Below are 7,334 nucleotides of genomic sequence, written 5' to 3'. Positions count from 1 at the left end.
GCACGAAGTTTCGCTGGGTCGGGACTGACGCCCTGCTTAGAGACAACATGACCTAAGATGGTTAATTGACGAGCGGCAAAACGGCATTTTTTTAGGTTCAGCTGCAGGCCGGCGTCAGAGAGGCAGGTCAAGACGTGCTTCAAACGGGAGAGGTGGGTGTCAAAGTCCGGGGAAAAGACCACAATGTCGTCGAGGTAGCAAAGGCATGTCTTCCACTTAAGTCCGCGCAAAATGGTGTCCATCATCCTCTCAAAAGTCGCGGGGGCGTTACAAAGCCCGAAGGGCATCACCGTAAATTCATACAAGCCATCCGGTGTCACAAAGGCGGTTTTGGGGCGATCGGCTTCTTTCATAGGAACTTGCCAGTACCCGGAACGCAAATCAAGAGATGAAAAGAGTTCGGCCCCTTGCAAAGAGTCCAGAGCGTCGTCTATGCGCGGGAGGGGATAGACATCTTTGCGCGTAATCTTATTAAGGCGGCGGTAATCTACACAGAAGCGTATGGAGCCATCCTTCTTTTTGACGAGCACCACAGGCGACGCCCATGGGCTGCTTGAGGGCTGAATGACGCCGCTCTGGAGCATCTTGTCGACTTGGTCTTCAATAACTTGGCGCTCGGCGACAGACACACGATAGGGACGTTGTCGCAGCGGTGCCTGGTCACCTGTGTCGATGGCATGGGTGACAGTGGAAGTTTGGCCCAAGGAACTTTGACGTGAGTCAAATGATGAGCGAAACTGATTAAGTAAAGTGAGAAGCTGTGCCCTTTGCGGCGCTGGAAGGTTGTCGTCGATGGAGCGAAGGAATGCTTCGGTTGAGGAGGGATCGGGCGCAGCAGTAGGTGGGCTGAGTGCGGCTATGGAGAGGTGCGGCGCGTCGTCCGTCTCTTCGCGGATGAGCAGAGACGCGAATGGTTGTACCGTGCCGAGACATTCACCTAGGCGCAAGGCGTTGGGGAACGAGAATGGGTTAGACACGAACAGTACGGAGAGGCCAGCGGATATAGTCAGTACAGCGTATGGCAGAGGCAGACACTTGCGGTGCAGAAAGATATGGGACGGAGTAAAGAGGACAGTGTCGTCGCGAAGAGGGCCGCAAGAGAGGGGTACGAGGACTGAAGAGCAGGGAGGCAGGTCAATGTCTTCGGCAACTAGGGCCTTAACACAGGCACCAGGAGGGGCAGTGTCCAAGACAGCTTCGGGCAGGTGAGAGAACTCGACTTCAGCTCGAGCACAATCGATGATAGCAGCATGGCGCGATAGGAAATCCCAGCCCAGGATAACAGCATGAGAACAGCAGGGCAGTACGACGAATTCGCCGGCATAAATGGTCCCCTGGATTACAACGCGAGCGGTACACGCTGCGGACGGCTGGATGTTCTGAGCGCTGGCGGTGCGCAGTGAGAGTCCAGCAATTGGCGTCCTTACTTTTCTTAAAGAACTACACAGCTTTGCGTCCATGACGGAAACGGCAGCACCAGTGTCGACAAGCGCCATGACAGAAACGCCGTCGACGGAAATTTCAATGAGGTTAGCGGCTGACGGATGAGGCCTTTCGAAGTTCGTTGTGGACGCAGTTCTCGCCTCAGGAACTGCGGCGCCTAGTTTTCCTCCTGGTTAGCGGTGGGGCGACGTCGCATAGGCGAAATAGACCGGCGTCGTGGAGAAGAGGGCCGGCGGCTGGAGAGGGTAGAACGGTCCGGCGAGGAAGTACGACTTTGCGGCGGCGCAGCTGGTACAGAGTACTGACTCGGTGGGGGCCAGTACCCAGGAGCTTGGGGAGGAATTTCCGCGTCCGGGAGACGACGGCGGCAATGCCGAGCTACATGACCTGGGAGACCACAAAAGAAGCAAATCGGCCGATTGTCCGTTGTGCGCCAGGAATCGCTGACCCTTGGAGTAGGCCGTCGGTAAGCCACTGGCCCTCGCAAATGCGCCGGAGGCGCACTATAGATTGGCGGCTGCGGTCTTGCTACGACATCGGCATATGTCACTGGAGCCGCGACAGGAGGCGGTCTCGCGACGGCTTCGGCATATGTGAGCGGAGCCGCCACAGGTTGTGGTCTGGCGACAACGTCAGCGTATGTCAGCGGAACCGGGACAGGTGGTGACGGATGAGCCGGTGGAAGAGCCTCAGCAACTTGCTCTTGAAATGTATGTCGGAGCGCTGGAGTCAGATATGATGGTCGGTCGTGAGCGCTCGGCAGAAAGGAAAGTTGACGTGCCACTTCTTCCCGCACGAAGTCTTTAAACTGCTGTAGCAGCGAGGGGTCAGGAGCAGGCGTGAGCCCAGCGAGCGACTCAACCTGCTGTGGCCGCTGGCGTGTCACAATCCGCTGCTTGCGCAACTGCTCAAAGCTTTGACACAGCGTGACGACTTCAGCAACGGTACGCAAGTCGCGCGCTAGAAGCATCTGAAAAGCGTCGTCATCGATGCCTTTCAAGATGTGTTGGATCTTGTCGGCTTCCGACATACGAGCGTTGACCCGCTTGCACAAGTCGACGACATCTTCAATGTAGCTAGTGAAGCTTTCACTAGCCTGCTGAGATCGTTCACGCAATCGCTGTTCGGCTCGGAGTTGCCTGACAGCCGGTCGACCAAATACGTCTGCAAATTTAGTCTTAAAAATGGACCAGGTTTGAATATCTGCCTCATGGTTGCGATACCAGAGGTTAGCCACACCGGCGAGATAAAAAATGACGTTGTTTAGCTTCGTCACATCGTCCCATTTGTTGTATACGCTCACCCGCTCGTACGATGTGAGCCAATCTTCCACATCGTTCTCGTCAGTCCCGCTGAAAATGGTCGGGTCCCGTTGACGAAGACAGCCGGCACAGATGACAGCCTGGCCCACTTGTACGGCCTGGTGTTGGACGTCCTCAGGCATCGTGCGCGCCGGGAGAGCACGACTACGGAGCTCCAGGGCGGATGTTTTTACCCAGCACCTCCACCAAATGTAACGGGGGGTTGGTTACGAGGTACTGGGGCGACGGGAACGGCAACGGCAGCAGTCGTGGATCAGATCGGCAAAAGACACACAAGCGGAGCGCTGGCAAAAACTCTCGAGAGCACTGTCACCTCGTCTTCGTCTTTTCAAATCATCCGACGCATCTTCTTCTTTAGCCTTACAATATATACAATATATACGTTATATTTAATATACAGTATTCTCATTTGGTATGACACTCGACAACGGAATCCAATATGAAAGGACTATAGACACCTAATTTTGATGGCATGTTTTCTTGTGTACAATGATGCGGAAGACACTACTCTGCATGAATCACCATGCAATAATCACCTGCAACTGGTAAATAATTTATAATCGAATTTTTCTGTCCTGCTGTGTCGGTTTCAATAGCTGAACGATGGCTGTGATGTCAAAGAGTGCTTTTGTGTCACGTGAGGCATGGCAAAATATCCGTGTATTTGCTGCTTCATTGTTTTAATTTACTGCAGTGCTGAAGTGAGCCTTCCTCAAGAGACGAAATGCCAACGAATGTAGAAGCAACAATTATATTGCTGTTTTTTCACGCCTTACGTGACCTGTAAGCACAAGTTGACATCACAGTCCTCATTAGGCTGTTGATACCGAAACAGCACGAGAAAGAAATGCGATTATAAATTATTCAGCGATCGTAGGAGAATAACACGAGGTGATCCATATATAATAAAATCTTACGCATCATTTCAAAGAAGAAAACACGCGCCCAAAATTTAGGTATCTATACTTCTTTAACAAACTTCTATTATTGCAACAAACTTCTATTATGGTCATTTTTGAAAACCTACCTTATACAGAGCACACTGAACCTGTCTTCAAAAAATATAATCTTCCAAAAAATCAGCAGATCTATAACCGAAGACGATGAAACAATTTTATTTCAGTTCTTGAAAACATTGCATGACATTAACTGAAATAGCGAACTTGCAACAATCTGCATCAGCCCGTCTAAATCATCATACAGATGTGTGGAAAGTTCCCAGCTCCCGTACTAATTATGGTGATCAAATGCTTCAGTGTCACCAACCCAAAGTTCTAAACAGTTGTCACAACAGAGGTAAAGAAATTCTCAACCAAACTCCGTCAGAAATCAAGTTGCTCATGAACTCTTACCTCTAATCAATATGTTCATCACACTTCATTGTATATATTTAAGCCGCATTATTAAGGCGAAAGCCTTTATTGGCTCATACTCACGGTGTCCGTTCGTCCATCCTTCCGTGATACTCTTCATTAAGCTAAGCGTGCTAACGACTACACTACTTCCTGCCAACGCACATGTAGTTCTCCTTGTCTACGTCGCTGGAGAGTGTTTGCAGAAAGGCATCGAATCAGGCGGATGCCTCCAAATGCCCTCCAGTGTCTCCAGCATTTAAGATTCACAAATAATTGTGTACTTAATTAACATCTTAACTCACCAGTGACACCGCGCTACAGGCTTTCGACCCACCGCACTTTAGGTTAACAAAGTGCCCCTGAATTTTTTAGTCTTTTTTAAAGAATCAAGTTTTTTTATACTTGCATTTATACATTGTTTCGTTGTATTGTAACCATTACGATCTGTCACCCTGTGAAAGCCCTCCATAAAGTGTGTATACGCCTTCTGCGACTGTTGCTTGTACAGTAGTCTAGGGTTCCTCAAGCTGCTTGTAGCAACATCGGCTTCCTCCATCCTTGAGAATGGACGGACGGACGGACGGACGGACGGACGGACGGACGGACGGATGGATGGATGGATGGATGGATGGATGGATGGATGGATGGACGGACGGACGGACGGACGGACGGACGGACGGACGGACGGACGGACGGACGGACGGACGGACGGACGGACGGATGGATGGATGGATGGATCTTCGTAAAGCTCATGAAGGGACTTTATATAAAAGAAGCCTGAGGCATCAAAATTATTGAGGTTATAATTGCGAGAGCGCTCGACTACTGGCGGAGGACCCTGTTGCAATCTCGGCCGCGGTGGCCGCGTTTCGATGGACGCGAAAGGCGCGGGTGTGCTGTGCGATGTCAGCGCACTTTAAAGAACCCTAGGTGGGTGAAATTAATCTGGAGCCGCCTACATATATATCCTGATTTGAATAACACGCATCACATTTCGTCATGCCAAAACCGCAGTTTCACTTACCTGGTGCATTTTGTTTGGACCTTCTCGCAAATCCAGGCGGTGTTAGTGTTCGTGCTATATTGGCGCACCCACAGTTCTGCGGCTTTTCCATCAGGCAAGTTGCAGCGGAGCACCTTCACATCACTAGTGGATGACCTGCAATCTTCCACGCACTCTAGAGCGCCGGCGGCCGGTTCATCACCCTGCGAAGATGTGGATGGCCCAAGGTCCATGGCGCACTTTATGGTGCGAACTTTATTTTCATTAAGGGATGCGATCAGACTGTGCAGGTCGCTGTCGCTCAGCAAGGCGCAGCTGTCGGCTTACAGAAGACACACCACGGAGAGCTTGCAAACTTCAACGCAATAGTCTAGCGCGCGCATTTCAACGCTTCATAAGCGGCGCTATGTGAAGAGTTTCGGTTTCGTTTGTGTCATACTCTGCGTATGTTATTTTGCGCACTAGTACGCTATATGTGCTTATAACTCTGGAAAAAATTTTACGCGTGTTATATCAGAAACGTTTTTATTTTATTCCTCTTTTAACAAAGAGGACGTCTACAGTTGTCTTGCCTAATTGACGCATCGTCTCATATCCAATCCAATCCAAAATTGAAGTCGTCATGATGGAAGGGAGTGAGAAGTGGTGTCGGGTTCTTCATGCTTTTGCCCGTTTGCTTAATTTGGGAGTTAATCGGAAGTAGAAACCAGGTTATTGTCAGTATATTTTGTGGTAAAACCTCAAGGAAATCTGTGATGGGACGCAGTGCCGAAAAGGATTTGCGGCGGGCAAACACGGGCTCTGGTGAGCTCCAAGATGATGATGCGGTGTGTCTGCTTCGTGCACAAGACGCAGCTTGCTTGGCTTGCATTGCCTGCCTTGGTGTCCTCTTCTTGAACGGGAGGGCAAAACGCCTCACAGCAACGGTCTTCCCATACGTCGGCGGCATGTTCTTCGCAGAAAGCTCGCAGCTGAGTACAATATTGCGCGTCGTAAGTAGGAGCAAACCGTGCCTTACAGTTGTTTACATTTCCTTACTGCTAAATGTGCGGACAAAGCATAGTACTCGAGTTGAGGCTGCTGGTGCATATGATGGTCAGTTTGCATTTCTTTCAATCTTGAAACAGCAGACATTTAAAAAGACCCCGCTCTTGTGAACAAATGTCACGTCTTGCGTCTGGAGTAAACCTGCTCTTGTTCACGATGCTTCCTTCATGGCCTAGTCTATTGTGAAAGATGACGTGCCTACACCTGTTTGCTTCAGAACTGCTTTTTCGTTGATCGTGTTTACATGCAGTTTCAGCCTGGTCAATGTTCTGTATTATAAGCGTTTCGCTGTGACTCGGGCTGTGACTGTTCCTTCAATTTTGGTCATCATATACTGCAGCGTGCAGGTGTATTTATTTACAAAATTATTCGCTAACAAGTGCATCTCTACTGTGCACAAAAGCTTGTAAACTGTCACCTTCCCCAGGCCATGTTGTCATGCTCAAGCAACTGATCGTCTTCATCATAGAGTTTCTAAATATTACCTAAAGTAAAAGCTGGCGCCACCGTTTCTGCGAGTTTCTTAAAGGAGTATAGATTCCTAATTTTGGTGGCATGTTTTCTTCATTCTAGTGATGCATAAGACATTACTCTGTTTCATACATCTGGTGCAACGCTGTGAAAGATACGGAAGTAGTCGCACGGAAAAATAAAGGGAGGCATATTACTCAGCGTTTCTTGTGTGGTGTAGTGTTCTAAAGCACGAGAAAGCGACAATGTGTCGTCAGCGATAAGAGTGCATTAAATCAAACTCATGACAAATGTAACATGTAGTAAGTCTGGAGGCAAAGTATTTAATATTTTCTTCTCACCAAAAGGAACACAGTACTGTTTGGCCACAGATGCAGGCGGCACAAACGGGCATATCTTTGACACCATTGCACTTTATATATAAAACGGTAGATATGGATAATCACGTCATATTTGCCTGCAACTCTTAACAAATTTACCATTGAATTTTTCTGTCATGCAATTTCGGTTTCGGTTTCAACAGCTCTGTGAAGTCAAAGTCCCGTATAGGCCACGTGAGGCGTGCGAAGACAGCAATATAATCGCTGCTCCTTCATTCGTTATTTCGGTTCTTGAGGCTGCTGGCTTAGCATCCCTATTGAAAAATCTCGTATATATGTGTTAAATGTTCTCATATATACGCATTTATGTGAT

The sequence above is a fragment of the Amblyomma americanum genome, chromosome 1 (assembly GCF_052857255.1).
Source record: "Amblyomma americanum isolate KBUSLIRL-KWMA chromosome 1, ASM5285725v1, whole genome shotgun sequence".
Lineage (NCBI taxonomy): Eukaryota > Metazoa > Arthropoda > Arachnida > Ixodida > Ixodidae > Amblyomma > Amblyomma americanum.
The sequence above is the reverse complement of the archived record's forward strand: the minus strand, read 5'-3'. Positions refer to the sequence as shown.